Raw genomic sequence first — 11886 nt, 5'->3', positions numbered from 1 at the left:
CCCGAAAGAATTTCAGGAGAAATCCATGAAAGAAGTCCAGGAGGAATCTCCAAAGAAATTCCAGAAAGAATTTTTCAAAGTAATTCGTGAAGGAATCCTCAAAAGACTTCTAGGAGGAACCATCGAAAAAAAAAAAAATAAGAGGAATCATCGAAGAAATTTAATGAGGAACCAGTGGACAAAATTGAAAAGGAATCTTCGAAGGAATTTTAGGAGGAATCCCCAAAGGCATTTCAGGAGGAATCTCCGCAGGAATTTCAAGAGCAAATTCCGAAAATAATCCTGCATGATTCCCAAAAGAATTCCAGCAATTATCCACAAAGAAATTCCAGCAGGACTCCAGTGGGAACTTCCAAGGGAATTCGGGTGAGAATCTCCAAAGGATTTCAATAATGGATCAACGAAAAATATCCTCTGAAAGAGTTCCAGGAGAAATCCTTGCGGGAATTCTAGAGGAATCACCGAAGGAGTTTCAAGAGGAATCTCCGAATGAATTCTATAAGAAATTCCCCAAGGAATTCCAGTAGGAAACCCCGAAGGAATTCTAGGTGGAATCCCCGGAGGAATTCAATGGAAAATTTCTGGAGCAATCTCCGAAGAAATTCGAAGAGGAATCACAACAGAAATCCCAAGAGGAAACTCCAAAGGAAATCCAGTAAAAACCTCCGAAGTAATTGCTGGAGGAGTTCCCGTAGAAATTCCAGGGGGAATCCCCGACGGAATGTCAGGAGGAATCCCCGAAATAATTCCAGGTGAAATCCCCAAAATAACTCTAGGAGGAGACCCCGAACGAATTCCAAAAGAAATCTCCGAAAGAATTCAACGAGAAATCTCCGAAGGAATCTCTGAAGGAAGTCCAGAATAAATACTTCTACGGAATTCCAGGAGGATATCCTGAAGAAATTTCAAGAGAAATCTCCGAAGAAATTACAGGAGAAATCTCAGGGGGAAGAGGAAACCCCATAGGGATTTCAGAATAAATCTCCGAAGAAACACTAGGAGAAATCCCCGAAGAAATTTCAGGAGGACTCCTGGAGGAATTCTATGAGGAATCCCTGGAGGAAATCAAGGAGGAATCTCCGTGAGAATTCTAAAAGAAATCATCGAAGAAATTCCAGGAGGAAACCCCGAAGGAATTTTAAAAGAAATCCACGACAGCGTATCAGGAGAAATCCCCGAAAGAATTTCAAGAGGAATCCTTGAAGGAATGCAACATTAATTTTGTTTGTGCACTGATCACCGGCGCGAAAAATAAAAACCGGCGGCGTGACAAACTGCGGCGTATGGCCTAGGTGATCAGAATCATGAGACAAACCATGTCAAAGTGCTTCGTTTTAAATGCACACTTGATAGCCATAGACCTTCTGATCAACTTTGCCAAAGACAAGAACATTCTAGGTGGCCAGAATCATGAGATAACCCATGTCGAATTAATTAGTTTTAAACGCACACTGGCGCCACCTAGTGGCGGAATTACGCACTAAACTTACCACCAACTGATAGCCATAGACCGTCTGATCAACTTTGCCCAAGACACGAACTTTCTAGGTGGTCAGAATCATGAGATAAACCATGTCAAAGTACTTCGTTTTAAATGCACACTGGCGACACATAGCGGCGGAATTACGCACTGAACTTACCACAATTTGATAGCCATACACCGTCTGATCAACTTTGCCGAAGACACGAACTTTCTAGGTGGTCAGAATCATGAGACAACCCATGTCGAACTACTTCGTTTTAAACGCACACTGGCGCCACCTAGCGGCGGAATTACGCACTAAACTTACCGCCATTTGGTAGCCATAGACCGTCTGGTCAACTTTGCCGAAGACACGAACTTTCTAGGTGGTCAGAATCATGAGATAACCCATGTCAAAGTACTTCGTTTTAAACGCACACTGGCGCCACCTAGCGGCGGAATTACGCACTAAACTTACCGCCATTTGATAGCCATAGGTCCTCTGATCAACTTTGCTGAAGGTCTAAACTATGCAGGGGATACGGTTTTTGAGATACAGTTCAGAAAGTGATGAAGTCTTCAGGTGATGCCAAACTTTCTGGGGGTGCTGCAATATTCAACTGGGGTGTTGCAATACTAGGGGATGCGATTCCATATTTATGGCGGGTAGTGTAGTTGAAAAACGCGTTTCAACTAGAAACGAACACAACATTGTAGATTCGTATGTAATTAGCCATTTCATATGTATCTTAGCCTTTTTCATATATCTCTTCCTTCAGTCTTTAATTTAGTTAAACACAAGCTGGTGATGTTGTGTCGATTCGTTCATATCATACTTTATCATTTCGCTTGTACGTAAAGAGAGAACAATCAGTTTTTGCGAGATTTGTTTACACGATGCTAGGTAGTAGTGCGCTCGTTCCATATTTTACATTTTTCCACATTAAGGTGATACGGGACGCCGTATTATTTTTCCTATCTTCCTTCTCTTCCTAACAATTTGCCTCGCGATTTTGAAGATGGTAATCTCGAGTTCTATCGCACCAAAGACGCTGAAAAACAATCAGCATATGTACTGGAAGTGAGCATACACAATGATAGATATTTGTTGCAAAATACGAAGTAGAATCTGAGATTACCATGTTAGTAGCAACAGAAAAATGGCGGAAATTTCCTCGACCGTCCCGTTCGTCCTTAATAACAGATGATAAACAATATAAAAACCGTGTTCGTGTGCATCATTTCTATGTGTAAATAGCAGCGCGATGGACTTGCAACTCGTGACAAAACTCGAATTTTTCAACACTATTTAAATTTATCCAACTCGACAAGCTTCGTTAGATATATGTGTAATTCGTGGTGAAAAGTCTTGTATGGTTACTCGTTGTATACACGTTATTTGTAGGCTACTTTAGCTATCAGCAGCAGACTTAAAAGTTTCCACTTTGTATGTGATCGATTTGATCTAAGATGCATGTTGAGTCCATCAGCAAGCCACCAGGGTAATCTCTCATCGCACCGTGTCGGTGGGAAGGTATGCCACATTCGATCTTTGCAGATTATCACAAATAATCAGTTAATTATTTACATACAGGGTATGGACAAAATGTTTGGAAAAGACAACTTTTTTTTGCTCTCTCAAAAAAGTTCAACAAGGTGTAACTTTTCGTAGAATGCATATAAAATCTCAAATTTTGACTGTTTATCAACATATTATACGTACATCATTGATACAAATTTGAGCTCGATCGGATAATCTTTCGAAGTATCTGTGGAAAAATTTCAGAAAATAGGTCAACTTTTTTAGGATTTGTGACAAATTACTTCAAAGATATATGAAAGAACCCTTTTCGGATTCTATGAAATACTATACATATTCCTTAGGTTGAAGTTCTTGAAAATACGTTACATCATACTTGAGTGATTTATTAGATTGATTTACTTACTGAGCTTATTGATAGTTTTTCGCTCGATATTCTTTGGAAATTTATTATGGACTTCATTGTGAATTTGTTGGCTTTCCGCAGAGACGCTTTGCTCTCATTTTCCTAAAGGTTTTCTGAATTTAATACTTCAGATACAATATTCGTTCATGGCATGCATGTTGTCGCGGTGCACCTGGTAAACTGCCGTGTGCAGCATAGTTGTCCCATGTTAATAGGGATTCCCATAGAACACGGGACAACTATGCTGCACACGGCAGGTAAGCTTCGCGGTGCACAATCTGAAAACCGCTGTGGCAAAACACTATTTTTAGACAACTTATTTTTAAACTGTCATATAAACCAGTGAACCGAATTGAATAAAATTTTTAACGTTTATCGAAGTGTAGTTTTCGAAATTTGTGGGTCCTCCTCTCCTCTTCTTGGCGTAACGTCCTCACTGGGACAAAGCCTGCTTCTCAGCTAAGTGTTCTATGAGCACTTCCACAGTTATTAACTGAGAGCTTCCTCTGCCAATGACCATTTTGCATGCGTATATCGTGTGGCAGGCACGAAGATACTCTATGCCCAAGGAAGTTAAGGAAATTTCCTTTACGAAAAGATCCTGGACCGACCGGGAATCGAACCCGTCACCCTCAGCATGGTCATGCTGAATACCCGTGCGTTTACCGTCTCGGCTATATGGGGTATCCAACACGTTTTCCAGTAGCCACTACTCGGTAGCATAAAGAAAAACGTGCATATTTTTTGGAAAAAAAAAACTGGAAACAGGGAGTAGGTATATGGCTAAAACGAAGAGCGCATCTGATAAAACAGAGCCCTGAGGGACTCCATTCTGTAGTCGTATTGATCATGAAAAAACACCGGCGAAACTGTCCCTTGCTGATCGATATTGTAGAAAATTATCAACAACCCAGTCAACCAGTGATCGTATAAGAATTTGCATAAGATGTTAAAGTGGAGGCGATATGCGTACATTTTACATGCACCTAAATGAAGGCATGCACGCATATGGCCTCCACTTTATCATTTCATGTAACATCTTATACGATTACTGGTTGTCTGGGAAATCTGTTCATGTTGTTTCCAAGGTTACTCTCTACGATAATATCTTACGAAATGGCAGCGAAAAACCTACGCGTTTTCCACTTTTGTGGCCAAAATCATAAATCAATTTAAATCGTGGTTTGCTAGAACGGGAAAGCGTACTGTTGAACTGCGAGGTGTTGTTCAACGTATGGTTAAACTGATTAAACTGCAGTTCACGTTTATTACGAAAACAAAAAGCTGGAAATTTGCTTAACATTGTAACTATTTTAAATATAACTGTAACTATTTTAAATATAATTTCAATTGCTACCAAAATAATCGTTAGCTGTGTTTATGAGTTAAATTAAATCAATTAATGTCACCCCATAACACGGTAGTTTTCTACGGTCAGAGAAAAAAAAATACGAGAGGAAAGAGTTGTCAACAAAAACGTAAATAAAGCGGTGCACAGTAGGATAAATGGTGAAAATACTGGGCAAATTATGAATTTAAATAAATTTAAAATTTTTTTAAAAGAACAAACTGTGTCGGTGAGCATGTTCAATAAATCATAGATCTATGGCTCAACTACTATTTCTATATAGCTCGTTTTGGACATTTTTTGTTAGTTTGCTTGACTGACTGTTTGCGCCGTCTCATTTGTTTGTTTTGAGTGAGTGGTTGAGAGGGTGATTAAAGCGGGAGCCGGAGCGGGAGTGGGAGTTTATTATTATGATCTCAAGCAGCCTTCACCTTAAGGTACTCACGCTCGCACGCACCGTGATGCGAGATCTCCCAAGTAAAATTTTTTAGTCATATAAATTAGAAGTGGTTCTTAAAACCAACATGAAACCAAAATAAAAGGTATTAGGTTGCATGATGGATATCAAGCCCTTTACAAGACTAATTGGTCATCAAAATGTGAATTGCACAATCTCCATTTTTTCTGTTTGTGAGTGTTTTCACCCGTGGCGGCGTATAGGGCACTCATTCTCACAAGCCAGCCAGCGCTTGAGATGAATGGAGCTCACAGACTCTGTTAGTTCTCACAACGAGGAATTGAATACGTCCGCCGCAGTCATTCAATTTCGATTGAAAAACAGGCACTGAGACTGATAGTTGGCAGCACTGATCAGGAGTCCTTAAAGGGCGGTTCAAGAGCGTTTGAAAGCATTTTGTGTTTCAAGGCATTTCAAAGGCATTTTAGAGGCATTTCAAAGAGTTTCAGGGGAAGCGGGTTTTTCAGGTTAGGGATCGGACGTATCATGCGGGGTTTCAGGAACATATTCAAATCAAAGGGGTTTTCAGAACATTTCCAATACGAGGAATTCACGGGCATTTCAATGGAGTTGTGGATGTTCCAGAGCTGCTTCAAAGCACTTCAGGGACGTTTCAAAGGGTATCAAGGGTTTTAGTGTAGGTCTCTGAAAATCCTCTCAAACATCCTGAAATGCTTCCAAAATCCTCCTAAAACACCCTCACACCTCTCGTATCGCACCTGAGACCCTTCCGGAACTCCTTAAAACGCCTTCGTAACGCTTCCGTAACGCCTCCGTAAGGTCTATTAAACCCGCTGAAAATCCCCTGAAACTTCCTGAAATGCTTCCACAATCCTTCTGAAATCCCCTCGGACCCCATGCAAAGCACCTGAGACCCTTCGAAATCTCCGTAAACACCTCCGTAATGCCTCCAAAACCCGTCGAAAGCTAGCTCTAGCTGTGGTCAATCACGGAGTGGCAACTATGAAGTGTACGGCCACCAATGCTCATGCTATAAGGTTACAATTTCACAGTGCTCCCCGTTTTATGGCATTTGTGATGATTTCATCGTGTTCCGCAAAGTTGCCTGAGATCCCTTTTCCTTTTACGGAACGCGGATCCCGTGGATGAAGTTTTTTCATGCTTGAATTTCTGTTAAACGACGATTGACCGTTCTTTACATTGATTTTGGGTCAATAACAGGACTCTCCTGGTTTTCGGATAGAGATTATAATGCTTTCCTTTCAACTCAATGGCATGTCCCCAGTAGTCCAAATATGGTTGAAGGCCTCAAGAAGAGTCACTTTGCAGTGGAATGGGAGATCATAGGATAGCCTATGTTGTCCGAGCCTGTTGACGAAATCGCTCTTGCATGGAAAAAGTTGATCTAATGGAGAAGCTTCACTTGATTCAAGGTTTAGCTGAATATCTTCTCCAACCCGTCTATTTCGTAGGGATTTCTCTGATTATCCTGCGTCGTAAAGGCAAAATATTCGACGAAATAGTCTTCAATCACCGTGGTATTGCTGTTATGGAATGCAGCGTGAATTTATTCAGGAAGTTCCCGAGGGTTACCATGAAATAGTTTGCAGCAACTCCATTGAGAATTTAAAATTTTAGAATTTAGGCTTTGAAGCCTATGTATATCCGGTAATTTTCCCGAATATTCCTCCATGAAGCCCATCAAGAAGTTGCGATGGAGATTTATTCTAGCATTTAAAAATTCCATTTAAGGATTCGTGAATCTACTGAGTACTTTTCTAAAATCAAATAAAAACCATCCGCCTTTAACACCTTCGAATATTTTTCCAATAATTCTCCCAATATTTTACTGGGAATCAATCCGAACATACCTATAGGAGTTTTAAGGATTTATCCAGAAATTCGTCAAATGTTCCCATTTTTTTTTTTTTTTGAAAACTTATCTATCTATTCAACGGATGCTTTGCAGAATTCCTTCAGGAATTTTTTCGTGAATTGCACATTGGTTTTCTTCAAAAGTTTGTTCCACAAATTCCTTCAAAAAATTGCCCATGAATATTTTCGAGGACTATACCAGGTATAAGTGGTCGGCGTTCGGTCAGAGTGGACCACGCGATTTTTTTGGATAAAGATACGCGAAAGAAGTCGAAAACTTTGAACTTTCGTCATTTTTTTGGATGCAGATGTTTCATTGCATAAAGGAGCTATAGTATTTCAGACAAAAACGAGCTAAATTTGATTTCCCAAGTTCTTGCAGGACATATTCCCAAAATCGTTCAAAAACAGATGGTCCGGTCTGACTTAACACCGACAAGTATGTCTCTAGATATTCCTAGATGAATCCCTCTAGCAATATTTTCCTACAGAGATTATTTCGGTGATTTATAGATTTCCAGATTTCTCATTTAGATGTTTTACGCGGGCTCATCCAGAAATTTCTCTGAAGAATTCTCAATATTATCCTCCAGATTGCCTTCCCAAAGCTTCTTCAAACTTTTCCAAAAGATTACGCCTGTGTTTCTCAAAAAATGACTCCTCCCCTCCGAAATGCATGGTTCGTATTGAATTTCCTGAAAGAGATTGTTCGAGGAAATTGCTAAGATTTTTTTTATAGAATTGCTTCAGAAATATGTATAACTTTCTTTTGGGAATCACTTTGAGGATATTTGCCAGAAATTCCTCTGAATTTCCAAGAAATGCTTGTGAATATTGTCTTATTTTCAAGGATTCCAAAGAAAGTCTAGGAAGTCCTGCAGGAATTTTCGAGGAACTTCTTAATGAATTCTTGAGGAACTTCTGGATAAATTCCCGAGGATCTCCTGGAAGAATGCTCGATGAACTTCTGGACGAAATCCTGTGGAGTTCAGGAGAAAGCCCCAGTGAAATTCCCAGGGGACTCTTGGAGGGATTCTCAGAGAACTACTGGGTGAACACCCGGTAGATTCCCCCAGGAACTCCTGGTTTCCTGAGAAACATCTGGAGGATTTTCCGAGAAACTCGTGGAGGAATTCTTGAAAAAATTATGGGAAAAATTCCTGTGAAATTTACGAGAAAAGCCGAAGGAATTTCCCCTCTGACTTCTGGAGTATTCTTGGAAAATTTCTGAGTGAACTCCTGAGAAAGACCTGGAGGACTTCCCGCCGAACTCCTTGAGAAGTCTTGAAGAACTACTTGATTAATTCCTGAGGCATTCCTTATGAACTGCTGGAAGAATTCCTGAGGAACTCCTAGAGGAATCCCCGAGGAACCTTCAGAGGACTTCTTGAAGAAACTCCTGGAGATATGCCTGAGGAACTTCTGGATGAGTTCCTGTGATCAATTCACAATTCACTTTCGGAAAACTTCTGGGTGAATTCCTAAGGAGCTCTTGATAGGAACTCCTAGAGAATTTTTCGAGAAACTCCTGAAGGAGTTATTGCGGAAGTCCTTGATGACTATTCCTGATAAATTCCTAAGGATTTTTTTGTGGAATTTTTGAGATGCTTCTATAGTAATTCCCGAGGAAATTCTGGAGGGATTCCCAAATAACTCCTGAATTAATTCCTGAAGAACTCTGATGAATTCCCGAGGAACTTCTGGATAAGTTCTGGAAGAGTTCTGAAGCAATTATCGAAGAACTCCTGGGGGTATTTCCGGAGAAATTCAGGGTGACTTCCAAAGAATGTCATGTAAGACTTCCCAAGAAAATACTGGAAGAATTTGCGTGTTATTTGTATAGAAATTTCTTGGGAACTTTTTGTCGAGTTCTAGATGAACTCCTGGAGGAATGCCCGAGAAAATCCATGAAAAATTTCCGAGAAAGTTCTGGAGGGATTTCCGAAGAAGCCAAGGAAGAATTCTCGAAGAACTCTAAGACACTTAGACCCATTCTAGAGGAACTTTTGGAGGAATTTCCGAAAAACTTCTGGAGAAACGTTCGATGAACTTTTAGATAAATTTCTGTGCAATTCACGAGAAAGTCCCAAGAAAATTCCCAAGATACTCCTAGAAGACTTCCCGAAGGATATCTGAGGTAGTTCCTGAAGAACCCCTGGATGGTTTCACGAGGAACTTCTGGAGAAATGACTGATGAACTCTTTGAGGAAGGCCTAGAAGAATCCTCGAGAAACTCCTGGAAAAGGAATTTCCCGAGGAGCTTCTGGATAAATTCTTGTGGAATTTATGAGAAAGTCCTTTTCCTAGCGAATGTAGGAGCAACTGAGCAACTGAGCAACTGATGGATGAATTGTCTAGGGACTCATTGGTATATTCCTGAGGAATTCCTTAGGAACTCTTGAAGGATTTGGGATTAAATCCTGGACGAATTCCCGATGAAGTCCTGTAGCTAATCCTGCAGGAATTACCAAGAACTTTCGAATGATTTCTCGAAGAACTTCCGGAGAAATGCTTGACAAACTTCTGAAACTAGTGAAACTTACGTGGAAGTTTCAAGGGAATTTCCAAAAAACTACTCCCAGAGATCACTTCGAGGAATTCCAGAGGAACTTCTGGATAATTTCAAAGAAACTCCTGGAGAAATTCCCGAGAAAACTCCTAAGGGACTCCTAGAACTATTCCCATGGAACTTCTGAATTAATTTTCTGATATTTTCTTGTTAGACTTCCCAAGGAACCCCCTATGAAATTCCCGAACAGCTCCTGGAGGAATTCACAATGAACTCCAGGGTGAATTCCCGAGCAACTCGTGAAGGGGTTCCCTAGGAACTTCTTCTTGAGTTCCAGAGTAATTCCTGATGAAATCTAGAAGATATTCTCGAGAAACTCCTGGAAGAAATTTTTGAAGAACTTTTGGATGAATTTCTGTGGAATTTACGGGGAATTCCCGCAGAAAATTCCCTACAGATTCCAAGAGGTATTCCCGGGATTTCCTGAAAAACTTCCAGTATTCGATGAATTACTTGATGAATTCCTGAAAAAATCCTAAGGAATCCGGGATGAATCATCGGAACATTTCTAAAAGAGCTTCCGAGGAAGACCTGAAGGTAATCCCGAGGAAGTTGTGGATGATTTTTCAAGGATTTCCTGGAGGAATTATCAAGGAACTTGAGAATCCATCTTTAAAGGTACCAAAATCCTACTGGGATATCTCCAAAATCCTTTGGGACAGTTCAAGAACCTTTCTGGGATGATTCTAGGACCCAGAATCCTTGTGAACTAGGTTTGGATGATGCAGAATCCTTGTGGAATAGTTGCAGATTCGTTCCGAGATGTTTCCAGAATACTTTTGAGATGATTCCTTAATTTTTCTGTGATAATTCCTGAATCCATTAGGGGTGGCTCTTAAGTCCTTATGTGATTGTTCCTGAATCTTTCCAATATTGTTCCAGAGTATTTTTTTACAATAATTCCAAAATCCTTCTGGGATGGTTCCAACATTATTATGAAATGATTCGTGAGTCCTGCGAAGTTGCGAAGGTACCACATGGCTCTACGTCCCCACTGGAACTTGGCCTGACTCGTTTCAACTTAGTGTTTTTTGAGCACTTCTCTCTCTCTTCTTGGCGTAACGTCCTCATTGGGACAAAGCCTGCTTCTCAGCTTAGTGGTTCTATGAGCACTTCCACAGTTATTAACTGAGAGCTTCCTCTGCCAATGACCATTTTTCATGTGTATATCGTGTGGCAGGCACGAAGATACTCTATGCCCAAGGAAATCAAGAAAATTTCCTTTACGAAAAGATCCTGGACCGACCGGGAATCGAACCCGTCACCCTCAGCATGGTCATGCTGAATACCCGTGCGTTTACCGCCTCGGCTATATGGGCCCTGGGTTTTGAGCACTTCCTCAGTTATTAATTAAAGGGCTCCCCTTTGCCTGCCATTGCATAAATTTGTATATTGTAAGGCAAGTATTTCAACGGGGAATTTTCCTGATTTCCTGAAAATTGCATGCGTGACACCAATTGACAAAGCTGAGTCTAAGAACGACGTTAAAAACTACAGATCAATATCAATATTATCAGTGCTAAGCAAGATATTGGAAAAGTTTCTAGCAACCAGGCTTTTGAGGTTCTTTCATAAGCATAAAGTTCTCTATAGCCACCAATATGGATTCAGGAAAGACTCCAGTACTCTTACAGCCACCAGTGTGTTATTAGATGACGTTTATGCTGCTATTGATTCCCGTAATCGCGTTGGAATACTCTACCTTGATTTAAAGAAGGCTTTCGACACCATCGACCATGAACTATTGTTGCAGAAATTAGAATATTATGGGATTAGAGGAAATGCGAATAATCTGATACGTAGCTACCTGTCCAGCAGAAGCCAGTTTGTACACGTTAGTAGTACAAACAGCACTAAACGACCGATAACGGTGGGTGTTCCGGAGGGTGGCAACCTCGGGCCATTATTGTTCCTCCTCTACGTCAACGATCTTCCGAAGCTAAACTTGCATGGTCGGACTCGACTATTTGCTGATAATACTTCATTATCGTACGAATGTTCAAACCCAAATGAAATTGTTAGACTAATGACAGATGACTTGGTGAAGCTGCAAGACTACTTCAATGAAAATTTGCTCTTGTAAAATTTGTCTAAGACAAAATACATTATCTATCTAATCGTTGAATCCACAACAACTACAAAAAGTAGAGAGTTCCAAGCACCTTGGTCATCGATTCAAAACTATCTTGAAGCGATCATGTGAATTCACTACAAAAAGACATTAGCTCTATGTGCGGCATATTGTGGAAGGTGGCCAAATTTCTACCC

This window comes from Aedes albopictus, chromosome 1 (assembly GCF_035046485.1).
Source record: "Aedes albopictus strain Foshan chromosome 1, AalbF5, whole genome shotgun sequence".
NCBI classification, from domain to species: domain Eukaryota; kingdom Metazoa; phylum Arthropoda; class Insecta; order Diptera; family Culicidae; genus Aedes; species Aedes albopictus.
Note: the sequence above shows the minus strand (reverse complement) of the source record.